Here is an 18,429-nt window from a genome sequence, read left to right as displayed (position 1 = left end):
AAGATGACACAGTGGGTTAATTGATTAAGCATCCTCATATTTTAGCCTATTAATTTTCCTCATTTAATTTCATTTAAGATGAGGAAGAGCCACAAATCTCCACACATGAGGAAAATGTGGATAAGGAGCAGACATTTAGGGCAGGTTTGCAGGCATAAGGCTGATGATCTCTGATATATGATTGATACAGATTTAAAAACTAGCTAGCTATTTTCTCATAATTTCATTTCATTTAAGATGAGGAGCAGCCACAAACCACACATGAGGAAAATGTGGATCAGGAGGAGACGGTTAGGGCAGGGAGGCACAATGCTGATCATCTCTGATACATGTTTAAAAACTAGCAAGCTATATCATGCTGTATACATATTCAATATACTATAAAATAAAAATATTAATAATAATTATGATAAATCAATATAATAATAATAATAACCATTTGTACAGGTAATTATGTAATTACACAGATGAGGAGCTTAGGGCATCAGCTGTGTTCAGAGAGCCAGAGCAACAGTCAGATGAGGTCAGGGCAGACTGTGAAAGCACAGAAAGCAGAGATGAGCAAGAGGATGACAGGAGGATGACCTCAGAAAGGGAGGATGTTGAGATGGAGGGTTTGGCAGAATCAACAGATTTAGTTTTTTTGCTGAGGTTGGCTAATCCCACAGATCCAGCTCATGTGCAGAGCAGCAATCTGAAATATGATCAGAACTTCATCCGATTCTGCACTTCAGTCGGGCCTTGTCGTCCCATGTTGAAGTTTCCTAAAAATTCAGGAGGCCGCTCATTTCAAGCTCAGTGGTATAATGATGCCAAAGGCTCCTCCTTCCTAGGTGCTCCACCGAAAGGTTTAGACGTTCTTTTATTCCTGCAGCTATCAGACTTTTTAACAACAGCTGCTGAGTGCGCATTTTTAGTGGTTTTATGTGTTTTTACTTGTTGTGGTGATTCTTTGTGTGTTTTTATGATGGACTGTTTCTTGTTTCTTGTTTATTTTTAGCTCTTATTTATTTATTATGTGTTTGTCTATGTGTTTGTTATGTGCTGTGTGGATGACCAGGTGGCATTTAATTTCCCCATTGGGGATTAATAAAGTCTCTCAATCAATCAATCTCAATGATCCCTGGCTGGAATATTCTCCACTGAATGACGCCATGTATTGCTTTAGCTGCAGAAATTTTATGAATGAGAAAAAGTGGGCAGGATGGAAGTCCGTAGGGAAATGCTTGTGGAGGCATGCAAAAGCAAAGATCAAGGAGCACCGCAGCAGTGAATCACATATGCTAAGCATGATTAGGTGGAATGGCTTTAAAAAAGATACACTGCAGAGGGCTTTTGAAGCAGCTGATTCAGAGATGAAAACAGCCAAAGAGAGAGAGAGGCAGAGAAACAGAGAGCTTATCTTCCGCATCATAGATGTTACATCCTTTCTGGCAAAACAAGCATTGGCCTTTCGGGGTGATGAAGCCGGCTTGTCAAGTTCGAACAGAGGAAATTTCCTGCACCTGGTGGATTTGCTTGGTCAATTTGACAGCTTCCTTGGGCATCATCTTGACGTTGTCAAAGAAAAACAGGCTCAAAACAAAAGGTCTCAGGTCTCCCTCCTGTCCAATAGGACACAGAATGACCTCATAAAAGCCCTAGGTGTTTATGTCAAACATGTCATACAAAAGGAAGTGCTAGAGGCAGCACAATTTTCTATCCTACTGGATGAGACCACAGATGTCTCACATGTTGAACAGGTGTCCTTTGCTGTGCGGTATGTCCACAACATGATGATAAAGGAACGCTTTGTCCAATTATGTGATGTGGCATCAAAAACTGCTGAGGCACTGGAGAATGTTCTGATGAAGTTGCTTGAGGAAAATAACTTCAACATTCAGGATGTCTGTGGACAAGGATACGATGGGTCAGCTAATATGAGCGGACGCTACAATGGGCTGCAGTCCCGGATTCAGAGGCTAAACGAAAAAGCACTCTATGTGCACTGCCATGCACATTCTTTGAATTTAGTTTTAGTTGAGAGTGCAAAATCCAACAAGTTCTTTGTGGATTTCTTTGCCATTGTTGAGAGGCTGTACACATTCATCACAAACTCCACAAAGCGCCATGCTGCATTTGTGGAAACTCAAAAGGCCATGAATGCAGACCAACGTGTACTCGAATTGAAGAGGCTCTCAGACACCCGTTGGAGCTGCAGGGAAGATTCTTTAAAGACAATTAGGAAGGTCCTCCCTGCTATCCTGCAATACCTGAGAGGTCTGAGAGAGTGTGACCCTCCTGATCTGGCTGCAGGCGAAGCTAAGATGCTGTTGAGCAGCATAGATTTCGAATTTTTGCTTTGCCTCGAGATAGCAACGCCAGTGTTCTTGGAGACATCAGTGGCTTCTAGATTTCTCCAGCAGAAGGACCTGGACTTGGCTGCTGCTTACTCTGTTTTGGATGGTGTCATGAAGCGAACAGTGGAACTGAGGACAGACAGTCAATTCTCTCAACACTGCTACAACAGTCGCAGAGGAACATGACATAAACATTCCAACAAGCATTCCAGGTCGGCGCAGAAAAGTCCCTGCAAAGCTGAAATACACCTCTAAATCTGCGAGAGAAGATGATGAAGTTCAGACCTTGGAGGAGTACTACAGGGGAAGAATGTTCTACACATTTTTGGACAGACTGAGACAAGAACTTCAAAGAAGATTCTATGGAGAAGGGAAGACTCAGGAAATAGTGATGTCATTGCAGAGACTCACTGATCCAGAAAAGTGGGTGGATGTCACTAGCAAGTAAGGCGAAGATACGTCACGCACACTTTGTGAGTTCTATGGTCTTCAGGGGGAAGAGACCAATCTGCAAACAGAGGGTCTTCCATGCAGCTTACAAGTGTCAGAGGAAGACAGTGACAGCCATGCTGGAAGTGTTCAAGGAAAACAATGCAGAAGTAGTTTTCCCCTCCCTCTTCAAGCTCACCAAAATTTATGCCACTCTGCCAGTCTCCACAGCAACAGTGGAGAGGTCCTTCTCAAAGCTCAAGATTGTGAAAACCAGGCTTAGAAACCAGTGTGGGCAAGAACGGCTGTCCGACCTCCTCCTCCTTGCCATAGAGAAAGACGTTGAAATTAACAAGCACGAGGTGCTGAAGATTTTTGTTGACATGGCTTCCAATAGGCGCCTCCTTTTTTGAACTTTTACACTGCTACACTGTTAACACCTTACACTGTGTACCACTCCACGGTTACTGTTACACTGCTTAATATTTCAATAAAGACAGTGTGCTTATAGTGAAAAACCTGTGAGGTTGTTTTGTTGTTGCTGTTTTTTTTTGGGGGGGGGGGGGGGGGGGGGTTTGCCCTTCCTTCAGGTTAGAGCAACTGCCCTTCAAGATTCCTGTGCACGTCCCTGAGTAAAGACATGTTATTTTTTTCAGCTACAGTTTATAAACAAGTTATTTCTAGAGACAAAAGGCTGCTGTACTATCTGTGAATTCACCACAATCCTGAAAATGGCTCCCAGGCATCAATACTGTAGATATCCCTAACACAATATGTAGATTGAAACCACATGTGACTCAATATAAAACTGTTAATGTTTTAGCTATAGCTTGGTTGTTTCCATTTCCACTGCAACTGATAACATCCAAACACTCAAAATATCTACAGTTCACTATAAAACCTGTTTTGAATTTGGTGTTCTGACATCAGGAGTTTGAAGTTTTGTTGCTTAGAACTAGCAATGGGAAATGTACTCTCAGTTATTCTGCATTAATATTCATAGAACTGTCTCCAACACAGACCTGATAACAGTCCAGTATCATTTTCTAGCTGGATATCCACATATTCATGTAGGACAAGATTCTGCTTATAATAGCTATTGTTCATTCAGAATGTGTCAGTCTGCTTGATCACTGCACAGCTGATATCCACCCTAACAACATGGCATGAATGTTAGTGTTTTTCCCAAAGTCACTGATTTGGGTGCCTCTTGTTTAACAGGGCTGGTCCTCAAATACAGTATTCTCTGTGAGTCAGCACCACTGGTTAAACCCAAAATTACCCAGCAGTCTGCTAAAATTAGTGCATGAAGAATAGATTAGTACAGAGTGTATTTAAAAACAGGTGCACGTTCAAGTGAGTGTCCCATGGACACAGTTACCACTTGTGTAAGTTTGACCCATGCAGTAATGTTCAGTGTTTTTATAGGGATCCACTTTAGTGCCTTTTTCTAGTATATTAGATTTGCATGTAAATTTCTCTAATGAATCTATATATTTTGTGTGTTTTTTATTATTATTATCTAGTTTAATCCAAAACTAATGAGAAATTATCCATTTAAGGGAGAAAAAGTGTTACGGTTTGTTGGAAACAAGAGGACCAGACAGCAAACTGCTGGCTTGTGGAAACTAAACTGGAGGTTTATCTTAAAAAACTGAAACCAAAAACTCTTTTTGCATCAAATAAGAAAAACAAGGAGAGTTCAAGAATATTCGAATTAGAAGTCAGGATTAAATCATTAGAAGTTGCCTACGGTGCTTCCCAAGAGGACACATACTGAACAAATTATGGAAAGTTAACTCGAGTTAAATTAAATTAAATCATTAAAAACACAGTTCCTGATGCAAAGACTTCTTTTGGAGAACTTTGAACATGACGATAAATCTGGAAGATTCCTGGCCAATCAACTAAAGATAAACAAAAATCCCTTCTGTAAAGGAAATATCACTCATTACCCTGATGCAATCAACAACACTTTTAGAGACTTCAGTTTTGTAGTAACATCAACCTTCCAAAATTACACCTTGAATAGGTTATGGCTGTAAAAATAACTCCCCTTATAAAACAGCCTGATCAGGCAGGTTTTTATAAAGGGTAGATAATCACGACACTAACCCACTATAAAAAATATAAAAAATAAATGCACTAACACATGCCGGCTAATTAATCTCACAGACTATTCTACCATCAACAACAATTGTCTCTCTGTTGCGTAGTGGGTACAGCAGGTGCCCCATGTACAAAAGGCTATAGTCCTCGCTGCAGCTGGCCCCAGTTCAAGTCCCGCATCAGATGGCCCTTTGCTGCATATTGTTCCCCCTCTCTCTGTCCCCTGCTCCCTGTCCTTCTACACTGTCCTATCTAATAAAGGCATAAAAAGCCCCAAAAAATAAATACAAATTTTCTTTTTAAAAACAGTTGTATCTGGATGCAGAAAAAGCATTTGATCGAGTTAAAGCTGCCGTCGGCAGGTTTTCAAAATTCCGAGTCTAAAGTCGGAAAATTCGAACTGATACAACTTTCAGGTCCCTCCCCCAACCTCTAACAAGCTCCGAATCGCCCCCCAAACCCCTCCCCCTCTGTGGACGAGGTTGTGCACGTGAGTTCACACCAGTGTGAGCGCACACAAGCTGGGGCAGACTCACGCTCAGCAGCGTGTGCACAAGCTGTGATTGACAGGTAGGATTCCTCCACCCTAACTTGATTGGTTAAAAACAGCCGGGAGCGCTCGGTTTTTGCAAGCATGATTACAGGCTTCAGAGGGAGCTACAGAATTCGTTATTTTTCCTAAACAGCCTATTTAATATTCTACTTCCAGAATCCCATGACAGTTCAAGCTAATATGACTAAAAAAAAGTTGCAGACCGCAGCTTTAACTGGAAATTTTTATTTGCAGCATTAAACAAATTCAGGTTTGGGTCATACTTCATCAACTGGATAAGGATATTATATAGCTCCCCAAATGTATGTGTCAGGACAAATGATCAAATATTTTAATATTCCCAACAAGCAACAGTACACCAGACTTGACATGGGCTGTGTTCGAAACCGCCTACTACATACTACATACTTGCATACTGCATACTCATCGATCAGACAGTATGCAGAGCGTAATGCACTTCGCTCCTGCCAGAGCCGAAATCAGCCGGCCTGAAGCTGATTTCGGCTCGGGCTATAAACTCTGTAAATATATAACTTTAACAACATTTGAAACATTTTCAGGCGAAAGTAGTCGTTTAGATCCCCAACATGTTGAAAATCTGACAGAATACCGGCTATTTACAATTTTCTTCCCACGAATTCGGCGCTACTAAAGCTAGCTGCAGTGAGTAACGCACTTCCGGTTATTTTCACAAAATAAAATACCCGTTGCCTTTTATCATAGGGAAAGCCATTACGATACAATTGGTGCTTTTGTTTTGAAAACAGGAAGTGAACCTACCCTCGTTGTAGCTAGCTTGAAACTGCCGTTTTGACAGGAAATGATGATCGGCGACGTCACGTTACGTTGCATCTTGGGTAGTTTGAGTATGACAAGTAACCTCATGATGAATACTCAACATTTCGGCGAATCTAGTATGCATCTAGTATACATCCGGGAACTTAAAAAAGTTAAAGTTAGTATGAGTAGTAGGAGTAGTAGGAGAAGTATGCGGTTTCGAACACAGCCTCAGTCAATCATCTGATCGCAGTCTGCAGATAGTTGATTGGACAAACTGTGTGCTTTTGATTGGTTGGCACAAAAACCTGCAGCCACACGGCCCTTTGTGGAATAGTTTGGACATGCTTACTCTGAAACTGAATTTCAAATGGGCTCTGAGATCTGCCTTGTCACATTCCTTTCTTTCAGAATTCACAAGGATTAAGTGTGACTTAACTTGTCTGACAGCAACACATTTTCATTGCTGCTATTGTGCAGCAACAATTATCAATCAATCACAGTTTATTAGACACTTAGAGGAGGAGCATGCTGCAGCCCCCAAGGAACAAAGGCCCCCGCAAAGCCCTCTGTGGCCCCCACACAGAACCCAGTAGCCCCCGCACAGCCCTCTGTGGCCCCCAAACAGAACCCAGTGGCCCCCACTCAGCACTCTGTGGCCCCCGCAGAGCATTCAGACACCCCACACAGAAAACAGAAGATGCTCACTTGTCCCCACTGCAAAGTGAGGTTAAACAAAAAAAAAAATAATCAAAACACACTTTGAAACAGTGTCGGAGGACGGTTATATGGCCAGTCAGTGTGTCGATGTTATACATGGTGTGTTTGCAGTTGAGAAATCTTTTTGTGTTCCTGCAACACCCATACACATGATAAAGAATACTTGGGGGCCAACACAGAAGGTGATGTGTGAAGTCGACCAGTGCCATCTGAATGGTGACTTTGCAGTTAGGAGCGGTATGTTGCCTTATGAGTGCCACCTTTTACAATCTTTATTATATTGCCCATGTGCTGAAGATCAAACCGGGACTCTAACCGCTGAGGCGTTGGAAACAATGGTGGAGAATAAATAGTTTGGCGAGGTGCGTAAAGGCTGATTTATGCTTCAGACGCAAAGCCTCTGACGCTCGGACGCAGAGCCTCTGCGAGCGTCAAAATCTTGACCACTCCCCCACGCAGAGGCTCTGCGCGCGTTGTCGTGCACCTCAGAAAAATCCTGACTACGCGACAGATGCACGCAGACCACCAACGGAAGTGCGCAGACAAAAGCGGCTGTGATTGGTCCTCGGTGTGCCTTTCCGGTTGTCTGTGTGGCTTCCTCCTTTGCATTTTCGCCAACTCCAATAAAAGAAGCTGTTCTTCTTCGATGTCGAGCAACTCCAGATCCATATCTTGCATACACTTTTTTTTTTTTTTAAAAATAAACACTTCCGCCGGCGCCCACCGAAATTCCCGCGAGGGGAAACTGCTGTGCGTCCCGAGAAAATCCAGACCAAGGTTGCAGAACCATAACATGAAAAGTGGTTCGCGACCAGAGCAAAGCAACACGTCAAGACGACAGACGCAGAACTATAATCCGCCCTTAAGGCTAGTCTCCTGCGTTGTCAACAAAATGCTGATGCAGAGGGTCTGTCCCTGTCTGTGCACCTGACTGTGGTTGGTCCACCATCCAAATTTCATATCTCTGTTCATGAACCAAAGGTAAACATGTTGCAAATTAGGCGATGGTGGTGTCTTGTTCTCCTGCAGAACTTCCCCATGCTGTAAGTGCCATCAATATCAGATCAGATCATCGTCAAGATCAACATCAGATCCTTTTAAATCACCTGTTTTACTGTATCCACTGTCAACTGAGAAGCCCACAAGACTTCCGGTGAGTGGACGCTGGCGCGCTTTGCTGCCGCTGCTCATCACCGTACCTTTGACCTTTTTGTCTTTTTTTTTTTTCTTTTTTTTTTTGTCGCGATGTGGATTGCTCACTCTTACATCTGGTTTTCGCTTATATGGACAATTCTGTCACTCCTTGTTGAACTGGTTTCAGCCATTCTACAATACTCATCTGCTGAGCTCCTCGGTCTGCGTTGGCACCTGCCTAATCCTCTCACGGTTATGCTGCACCTTCATCCGGATGTCGCCTTCCTGCCCCGCCGGAGATACATCCACCGTGGGTCTCGACGGAGTTTCCAGATCGACAGGTCAAAACCCATCCATTCCATCTGGACTGATAAACCGTCGACCTGCCAGGAAAGCTACCCGGACCGCAGATCTCAACATGCTAGCTAGCGTCGCCAGGTCAGCTAACCAGGATGCTAATTTCACCTCTGTCAACTTCGGACTGCTCAACATTCGTTCTTTCACGGACAAAGGGCAACTCATCCAGGATCTGCTCACTGACCGTAAGCTTGACTTTCTCTGCTTGACAGAAACTTGGCAACTACCTATGGATTTTTCGCATCTTAACGACTCTACTACACCTGGCTTTGTTTACATCTGTCAACCCCGCGGCTCCGGTCGCAGGGGTGGACTCGCAATAATTCATTGCAACATCCGGAAAGTCTTGCGAGTGTGTGTGTCTACTGTCAGCTCATTTGAAAGCGTTGTATGTAAAGTTTCTGGACCAACCTAGGGCTGAACGATCTATCGTTTTCGACCGAAAATCGCGATCTCAGACAACACGATTTTGGGATCGTCAAAGCTGCGTTTTTTTTTTTTTTTTTTTTTGAAAAGCTGCCGTCGGCAGGTTTTCAAAATTCCGAGTCTAAAGTCGGAAAATTCGAACTGATACAACTTTCAGGTCCCTCTCCAACCTCTAACAAGCTCCGAATCCCCCCCAAACCCCTCCCCCTCTGTGGACGAGGTTGTGCACGTGAGTTCACACCAGTGTGAGCGCACACAAGCTGGGGCAGACTCACGCTCAGATGCATGTGCGCAAGCTGTGATTGACAGGTAGCGATTCCTCCACCCTAACTTGATTGGTTAAAAACAGCCGGGAGCGCTCGGTTTTTGCAAGCATGATTACAGGCTTTAGAGAGAGCTACAGATTTCGTTATTTTTCCTAAACAGCCTATTTAATATTCTACTTCCAGAATCCCATGACAGTTCAAGCTAATATGACTAAAAAAAAGTTGCCGACCGCAGCTATTTTTTGGGGCTTTTTATGCCTTTAATGTTAGGACAGTTTGAGAGAGACAGGAAGCAGGGGGCAGAGAGAGGGGAAAGACACGCAGCACAGGGCCGCCCGGTGCGGGAGTCGAACCGGGGCCAGCCGCATTGAATTAATTTACACTGAAACTTGATTTAAAGAAAATAAATCGTGGTTAAAATCGAAATCGCAATCTCTGCCAGAAAAATCGCATTTCAATTTTTTCTTAAAATCGTTCAGCCCTAGACCAACCCCTACACTCTATCGCCCATCTAAGCCACACAAAGACTTTTTAAATGATTTCTCTGCCTTCCTTAGCTATCTGTCTGCTCTCTCATCAAATGTTATTTTATTGGGTGATTTTAATATTCATATTGACAACACTAACCTCGCAATTACCAATGATTTTTTAACCTGCCTGAACAGTTCTGGTTTCAGTCAATTTGTTGATTTTACCACCCATGCTAAAGGTCATACCCTGGACTTGATATGTTGTTCTGGAATCACCCCTGCTGGCTGTAAAGCTGATGAACTCTCCTTCTCTGACCACTTTCTCTTGTCGTTCAGTATTTCACTAACCAAGACAGCCCGGCCCATCTACTTTCGGAACATTAAAGCAATACTTTGTAACTTCTCAAAAAGCCCATTATGGAGCTCCCCCTACAGGCTTGGAGGTAATGTACGGTTAAGACACTGTCGTAAATCTCTTTCTCTTCCTTGCTTCATCAGTCAACGTCTTCTTCTGTTTCTTCGGTGCCTCTCCCATGATGATCGTACTGACAATGTTGCGCTAGCTTAGCCTTATACCTGGGAGCGTGAGAGGGGTCTATTTGTTTTTGCAGTAGGTGTGCCAGAAAGCAAGTCGAAGTACTTCTGCTCAGCTCCCGGGCCGGTCCAGCAAAGTTACATAGCGCAGTTATTCCAACTCAGACCCCCGAAGGGCATAGGAGACAGGCTAATCGTAATATTAAAACTCATTCTAGCCGCACTATTTTTTTCAAACTGTTATTTTAAGGTAGAAATGTAACATAGTATTGCTTTAAAGACATTAATATAGATTCTCTCTCCAGTACTGTTTGCTTCACTTTGAATTTTGAACATCTCATGACTCCTGATCAACTCACTGATCTGTACAATAGTCACCTAACCCATATTCTTAATTCCTTTGCTCCAGTGAAAACACGATCTGTTACCTTTACTCATTCTGCCCCCTGGTTCACTCCTGAACTCTGGTCTATTAAATCCAAATGTTGTCAATTGGAACGACTTCATAAAAAAATCGGGAATTTCTCACACCCCACACTATAAGACTTTCATTTCTCAAACTAAATCGGCTTACTATAGCAATTCTCTTATGTCCTTTTTTTGATGATAAAATTAGGAAAATTCTCCAGCAACTTTGTCCTGCATCTCCTACCACTTTTCTCTCTGATCCTCCTCTCCTCAATCAGCCTTTTTCTTCCTTTCTGCTTCCTCCAGTCTCTGAAATAGCCGACCTTATCCAGAAATCCAAACCCTCCACATGTTCATTAGATCCTTTTCCAACAGCTCTTGGAAAACATTGCCTTTACTCGCTTCTTCCTATTGTTTCTGCCATCATTCACTCCTCTCTTCTGGAATTGTACCTACTACCTTCAAAACTACAGTTGTTACTCCTATCCTCAAAAAACCTGGATTGTATCCTAACAATTTCAATAATCTCCGCCCGATTTCTAACCTTCCATTCATCTCCAAAATTCTAGAAAAATCAGTGGCATCTCAACTCCATCTTCATTTAACCAAGAATAGTTTGTACGGACAATTCCAGTCCGGTTTTCATCCTGGTCACTGCACAGAATCTGCTCTCCTCAGAATCACCAATACCCTCCTCATGGCAGCAGACTCAGGTTTACTTTTTCTTCTCATTCTCCTCGATCTCAGTGCAGCCTTCGATACAATCTCTCATTCAGTCCTGCTCCATAGACTTTCTTCCAGCTGTCTGGGGTGCCTGGCCTTCTCGGGTATCAGGTGGAGCCTCTGCTGGGGGTGTGGGTGGTGCTTGGGCTTGTGGGGCCCAGGTCCTGCGCTCAACTCTTGCCTGGGTGGCCGAGGCCTGGCGGGGCCGGTGGGGCTGGTTCCCGGGAGGGATGGATAGGTGGATGCATGGCTATCCCTGCGGTGGGCTGGTGGGCTGCCGGGTTCTATGGTCCATGGGGACTGCAAATGGCCTGGGGCCTCATGTACAAAGACTTGCGTGGATTTCCTACTGAAACATGGCGTACGCTCAAACCCAAATGCCCTCCAACGTCGGATGTGTGAATCTGTGCGCACGCATCAATCCAAGCACATTTCGTTTGTACATCCCAATCAACGTGGAACTGAGCGCACATGTCGGAGCACCCGACTCCTCCCTGTCCACGCCCCTACTTAAATACGCAAATCATATTTAAATGAGCCCTGCACCTGAGATTCCCTTCTCTGTACGATCAGAACATAAAGAAAAAAGAATGAGTAAGACGGGAAAAAAGAGAAATTACACCGAAAGCGAGTTGGAAGTGCTGCTGTCCGAAGTGGAGGCGCGCAAAAATGTTTTGTTTGGCACGCTATCATCGGGTATAAGCAGCAGACGTAAGAGGAGTGGGTGGGAGAGCGTGTGCCAGGCTGTGAATGCTGTGGGGTCAGAGAGCCGCACACCTGCGGAGATAAAGAAGAAGTGGTCTGACATCAAGGTGGATGTCAAGCGGAGTGTGGCCAAAACGGGCGGAGGGGCAGAAGTGGAGGTGCCCACCTTGTTTGAACAATGAGTGGCCGCGATAATGGGTGACACTGCTCTCTCAGGGGTGACTCCGATAACCCCCAAGGTAAATACCTGTGTATTTCAGTAACTTTTAACAAATGTATTAATACAGTAGCCTGTCGACAGGTTCATGTGTAAATGCTATATGTGGTTTGAAATCTGTTCAATTTAAACATTTGAACTCATGTTTGATTACTCAATATATTTTTTGTAACAGGAGAGGACATGGAGTTGCAGCCAGGCCAGCCGCTCCGCATACGCAGAGTACGCAGAGCGCGTAGGCCCCCAAGTACCTGGCGGGGGCCCCTAAAATTAAGGTTGTTAAAAAAATGTCATGATAGTTATTATATTATTACATTAAAGAAATTATATAAATTTGTTATGAACAGGCCCAGCGTTATTTTTCTTAATTGTGTGCCCTATTACTTGATTCGGGCAAATTAGATGTGTTTACCTTATCTATACCCCCCCCCCCCTTCCTGAAATGGTACAGTCTTCAAAGTTACCGCATCGGACGTGGTGGAGCATCCTCCTACCTGACGTTTTCCGAGTTATGCCCGTTAACAGTGAAGAAGATTTAGAATGTCAAGTAAAAGGCCACATGATTCTGGTGCTGACAAAAGAATGAAAAGAAAACGGAGAGATGCCGCTCGTGCATCCCTTGCTGGTAAGTTTGTGTTTTTGGTGTAATTGTTTTGCTAACCTAACGTTCAGTGATATTGCTGCCAGCTAACGTCAGCAACCTAGGCTAGGTTAGCGATTGGATTTGACGAAAATTTTGATGTTACGAACAAAATCTACGAATGCTGGCGACCGTGTGGAGAGTTTGCTAGGGCCCCCAAATGCTTAGCAGCGGCCCTTGTTGCAGCCATATGCCACAGGCTCCAGTGACTCATCTGACATGCCCAGTGTCTCCGTCGCCAGTACGGCGCAACCACAAGCTGCTGCAGTCCTTCAGACTGGTCGCGTCCTCACTCGTGCTGTGCTGGAGTCACAAGAGGAGATTGTGAGAGCAATAGGCGGCATAAATGATCGCCTAGATCAGCTTATAGGCATCCTCATAAACATAGAGGAATCAATAAATGCATTCGTGAAGAAGTGAATTTTGCGTCCTTGCCTCTTTTACATGGTTGAAATCAAATTTTGCCAGGCCCGAATGGCCTCCTGGGTAGGACACACGTTAATGGGCCCAGCTTCTGGTTCGTCTGGTGGGGGGATATGCTGCCCTGGCAGTGGTATGGTGTGCCGGTTTGCCACATTGTGGAGGACGCCACACGCCATTACAATGCGGCACACCTTTTCAGGACTGTACAGCAGCATACCCCCAGTCCTGTCCAAGCAACGCCAACGTCCCTTCAGCAGACCAATGGCCCTCTCAACTACTGACCGACTGCGGGAATGGAGGTCATTGTACCTCCGCTCTTGGTCAGTCTGAGGGTTGGTGAGAGGGGTCATCAGCCAGCTTTTAAGTGGATACCCACGGCCACCTGGGTCAACTGAAAGCAGACAGAGTTAACTGGATATACAGATTCTGCGCCGGGGAAAAGGTGAGGCTGCTTTTACGCACGGGGTTATTAACATGAGTACTTTGCACACAGATAATCAGGGGTCAAGATCTTGCACTGTAGTTTAACCAGCAAAAAACGAACTAACCTTAAAGGGGAACTCCGGGGCATTTGAAGCGTGTTTCCATTGCTAGAGGTTGTCAAATAATGCTAGTATGACACAGAGAGATGCGTATCTGCGCTCCCTGTGTGGAGATCGCTCTGTCCGCACAGCATGTCATGCGAGGCTAATACGTGGTGGCTAAGGGGCAAGCGCTAACCCTTCCACGTAAAACAACAACTTGCACACTGCAGAAACGTCACACCACTTTATAACCCATCCGACAATAAAGTCACAAGCCTTACCATCAAAACCATATGCATGGTTCTCACATTACTGGCATGGGGACGTTACAAAACAACTTTATAAACAGCATGTAACTCACCGGCTGGTTGTAGGCTCGCGCATGTGAAAGCCCAAAAGAGTCGATGGAGAATAATCCCATATACAAAACAATTATATTCTCTAGAAAAACTGCGTTCAAGTATTTAAAACATTACAACAATATTACTGGGCATGTATTGTTGTAATGTTTTAAATACTTGAACGCAGTTTTTCTAGAGAATATAATTGTTTTGTATATGGAATTATCCTCCATCGACTCTTCTGGGCTTTCACATGCGCGAGCCTACAACCAGCCGGTGAGTTACATGCTGTTTATAAAGTTGTTTTGTAACGTCCCCATGCCAGTAATGTGAGAACCATGCATATGGTTTTGATGGTAAGGCTTGTGACTTTATTGTCGGATGGGTTATAAAGTGGTGTGACGTTTCTGCAGTGTGCAAGTTGTTGTTTTACGTGGAAGGGTTAGCGCTTGCCCCTTAGCCACCACGTATTAGCCTCGCATGACATGCTGTGCGGACAGAGCGATCTTCACACAGGGAGCGCAGATACGCACCTCTCTGTGTCATACTAGCATTATTTGACAACCTCTAGCAATGGAAACACGCTTCAAATGCCCCGGAGTTCCCCTTTAACCAACGATTAGTACCGATGCTGTGAAGACGGGATAGAAATTGGGGGCGCACATGCTCAATGCACGTCACGTCAAAATTTCCACGAATAAAGTTAGTTACCAAGAAGCCACCCATCGCGCACAGTGCCAGCTTGTAGAGCTGTAACAAAATCCGGGTTATCCGGTTTTCAACCCGGATAAATACGTCACCCGGGCAGACCGGATGGTGGCATGCATTTGATCCGCCTTAAAAAAAAAATAAATTAAAAAAAAAAAATGATCCGCCCAAGTCGAGCCAGACGGCATTTCATCATGTCAACAAATGGCAGTTACAGCGCTCTTGCACCTTAGTCGTGAGAGAAATGATGAAACCGGAATATATATCCCTCTTTAGTTGCCTACTAGGCTACAGTCATTCTCTAGCATGGTGTTGAGTCACACACTGAGTGAATCAAAACCTAACTACCGCCCCGTTTGTCACGAGCCCGTGAGTGAGCCATGCCCTCTACTGATCCGTCCTGACTTGTGATCCGTCCGTTACTTACAGTGAGGGACGAATCCCCGCTGACTCGTACCACCTGGGTGACTCACGGCCCGACAGCGAAAATCCTTGCTGCCGCGACCGGGCGCTCGCTCGTCAAGTCACGAGACAGAATCGAAACTTAAAAAGATCCGAGTTGGCATGGATTCGCTACTTGCCCGTCTGACCGCTGAGTCACCCAGAGCCAGCGATTCAGCGGTCAGACGGGCAAGTAGCGGATCCATGCCAACTCGGATCTTTTTAAGTTTCGATTCTGCCGGCAGCAAGGATTGTCGACTCGTCAACCCATCTGACTGCTGAAGCCTCTGTACCTCGCTACAGGCTTGGTTAGCGTGGCTTCATGCATCTTGTACAGTCGTTGAAAAATAATCATTTAGTGATATAGGGAGGGCAAGATCATTCCATGTTGTTTACTTGTAGGTCTAAACTCAGCATTGCCTCACCTAATGCTACCACATTTGTCGCTGTGTAAATGCACACACTAGCTGTTGTGACTGGCTTTCAGATAAAATGGCATTGTGAATTATTACTTGACAAAAATAAATGAATGAACTTGTAGCCGTAGGCTACTCTTTGATTTATCAAAATGAATTGATAAATGGGACAAAAAAAAAGGCGAGGCGCATAGCCACTAAACGGCAGAAAGGTTTTTTTTTTTTTTTTAATAAGTGATTCAAGTGATCCGTATAACTCGAATCCCCTCCTCGAAATGATCCGATCAGCCCGGATTGCCCAAAAGATTCGAGTTAAGCATCTCTACCAGCTTGCAGTCTGTCCCCAACAATGCTGTTACTCAGAATGTATGAGTCGTGCGTTGAACCAGGCCACCTCGCCACAATGTTGGTTAATTGCATTTGCGCATCACATATAATCTGTACATTTATGGAATGAAATTGCTTCCTGTTGACAAACAAATTCATCATGTGATGGCGTTTCATAGTGTGCAGTCGATAGCGCCGATTACATTTGGAAAATCGTGTGTCGCTGCAAATTGCGCTTTAATTTAATGGCCTGTTCAACTGCATTGTATGGGAATTGAATATACCTGGCTGATATGCGGATAATTCCGTCCCACACGGCTGGCATGGCTCGGCTCAGGGTCGACTGGCACAGTCCCAATCGGTCGGCCAGCTCCCTCTGGAATGCCCCAGTTGCCAAAAACCCCAACGTGGTCATCACCTGTATGGGCACAGGCAGCGCATGGCTCCTCTTTGTGTTGCGCTCCAACTCCGGCCGCAGCTCTGCGCACAGTTCCAGGAGGATTGCCCTCGGGAACCTGAAACAGCTGATGAGCCAGTTGTCCTCGTTAGCCAGCAGGTACTCTCTGTCTTTAAAGACACGCTCTCTTCTTATTGCACCATTTGCAATGGTCTTCGAATAATTTTTTCGAACAATTGATTTTTTTTGTTTTCTTTTTTCTCTGCCTTTGTTTCATCTCATCTCCCAATGAGTTTTTTTTTCTGATGAACATCATTTCCTGTTGAATGGTGGTTTTCCTCTCCACTGTAGCCCATCTCCAACGTATCCTTAGGGATGGAGGACTGATTGAATTAAAGATTCAATGTCAATTATTGGTGTGCTTAGCTAGGCTACTTTTTCTAAATTTGAATTATACAGGCTCATACAGTTAGAATGACTTACACTAAAATTGGATTGTAATTGAGTTAGAATTAACTGGATTGGCTTTTTTTTTTTTTTTTAAATAGTAAATTAGAGTTAGTTCCAGACACAAGAAATAGAACTATCCGGGTCTTAATTTGCAGTGTTATTATAACCTAAATAAATTGATAAATGATAGTTGATATGATAGGCTTTTTCCCCTGCTTCTTTGTTGCAGTAGCAAAGATGAGAGAGCATGAGATATGGCCGGCACGCTCAGGATGGGAAATTGGACTGAAGACAAGTTTCGGTGCAATCTGTTGGTTTCCTTAGCTAGGAAATTGTTTTGGAATTGGCTCTATATGAAAGAATTGGATTATTTTGAAAATAATTATGATTACAATGAATTGAATTCCAATTGGCTTGAATTGGACTATACTATTTTAGTGCCTTGAGATAACATTTGTTGTATTTGGCGCTAAATAAATAAAACTGAATTGAATATGGTACTACTGATAAGTATAGCTATCTTTAAGGGTGGCAAATATTTTCTCATCCCTTTTTAAATAGTTTGTAACAAAAAAGAAGTTGCACTGTATTAAAACTGTGACAATACTTCCAGGATGTGGCGCTGAGAGATGTCTTACATATCACAGCTGGTCAAGTCATTAGAGGTCTTTGACCTTTATCCAACCTTTCAACCATTTTTTTCTGATCCACCCTAACTATTTTAGAAGATCTGTTCCATCCACTCACCCCACTCTGCTAGGGGTGTGGTCAGGTAGCGGGGTCACCCTCGCTCATCACCCAGCGTTGTTCATCAACATCAATTGGGTTTTGACAGATTTATGCATCCTGGAATCCTACTCAGAGATCCACATCCTCCAACAGAGGTATTAAATATACTCACAGAGCACTTCCTGTGTTTTGACCCTCCACACAGACTCACCAAATTAGTGTCTACCCTCATGGAGTAAACTGAAACTGATCTCTGTAGACTAACTGCATTGTTCCAGAATAGTAACAGGATACAGTGAGGACTATAGCTTAATATAAACAAAACATAAATTAAGGCTGGAGCAGAGAGGGTCATTGCAGGGTTAGACACTCTAAGCCATGGTTTTGGTGAGAGACAAAAATGTGATATATTCTCAATCTAATGCTTTTCAGACGGTACCAGAATCTAGTCCTGCAGCTACTAGTTAGGACAAGAATTGTAATACAATTTCATGAGGACAAAGTGAGTATAAAAAAAAGGCGAAAATAATCATTTTTCTCCACCAATTTTTGACCTTCCTTTGAAACAAAACCACATTTCCAATAAGTGTCTTTTTTCATCAAACATATTATTTCAGAGAGTACGTCCTAATGTTAAAGTGAAAGACAATAAAAGCTGATGGATTCTTTCGGACTGAAAATGAAAATGTAAGCCATGTGAGGACTTTGATGTATATCCATGAAAGGTTGTCTGTGCTATTCCTGTTATGTACTGGCATCCTGTTCAAATTTCAAAGTAGCTGAATGGATGCACGGATGAAAACAGAAGTCACTTTTTTTCTCATGAGTTAACAACTTCATGATTCTTGAGCTGTAAAATCCACTCC

This window comes from Odontesthes bonariensis, chromosome 2 (genome assembly GCF_027942865.1).
Source record: "Odontesthes bonariensis isolate fOdoBon6 chromosome 2, fOdoBon6.hap1, whole genome shotgun sequence".
NCBI lineage: Eukaryota > Metazoa > Chordata > Actinopteri > Atheriniformes > Atherinopsidae > Odontesthes > Odontesthes bonariensis.
The sequence above is the reverse complement of the archived record's forward strand: the minus strand, read 5'-3'. Positions refer to the sequence as shown.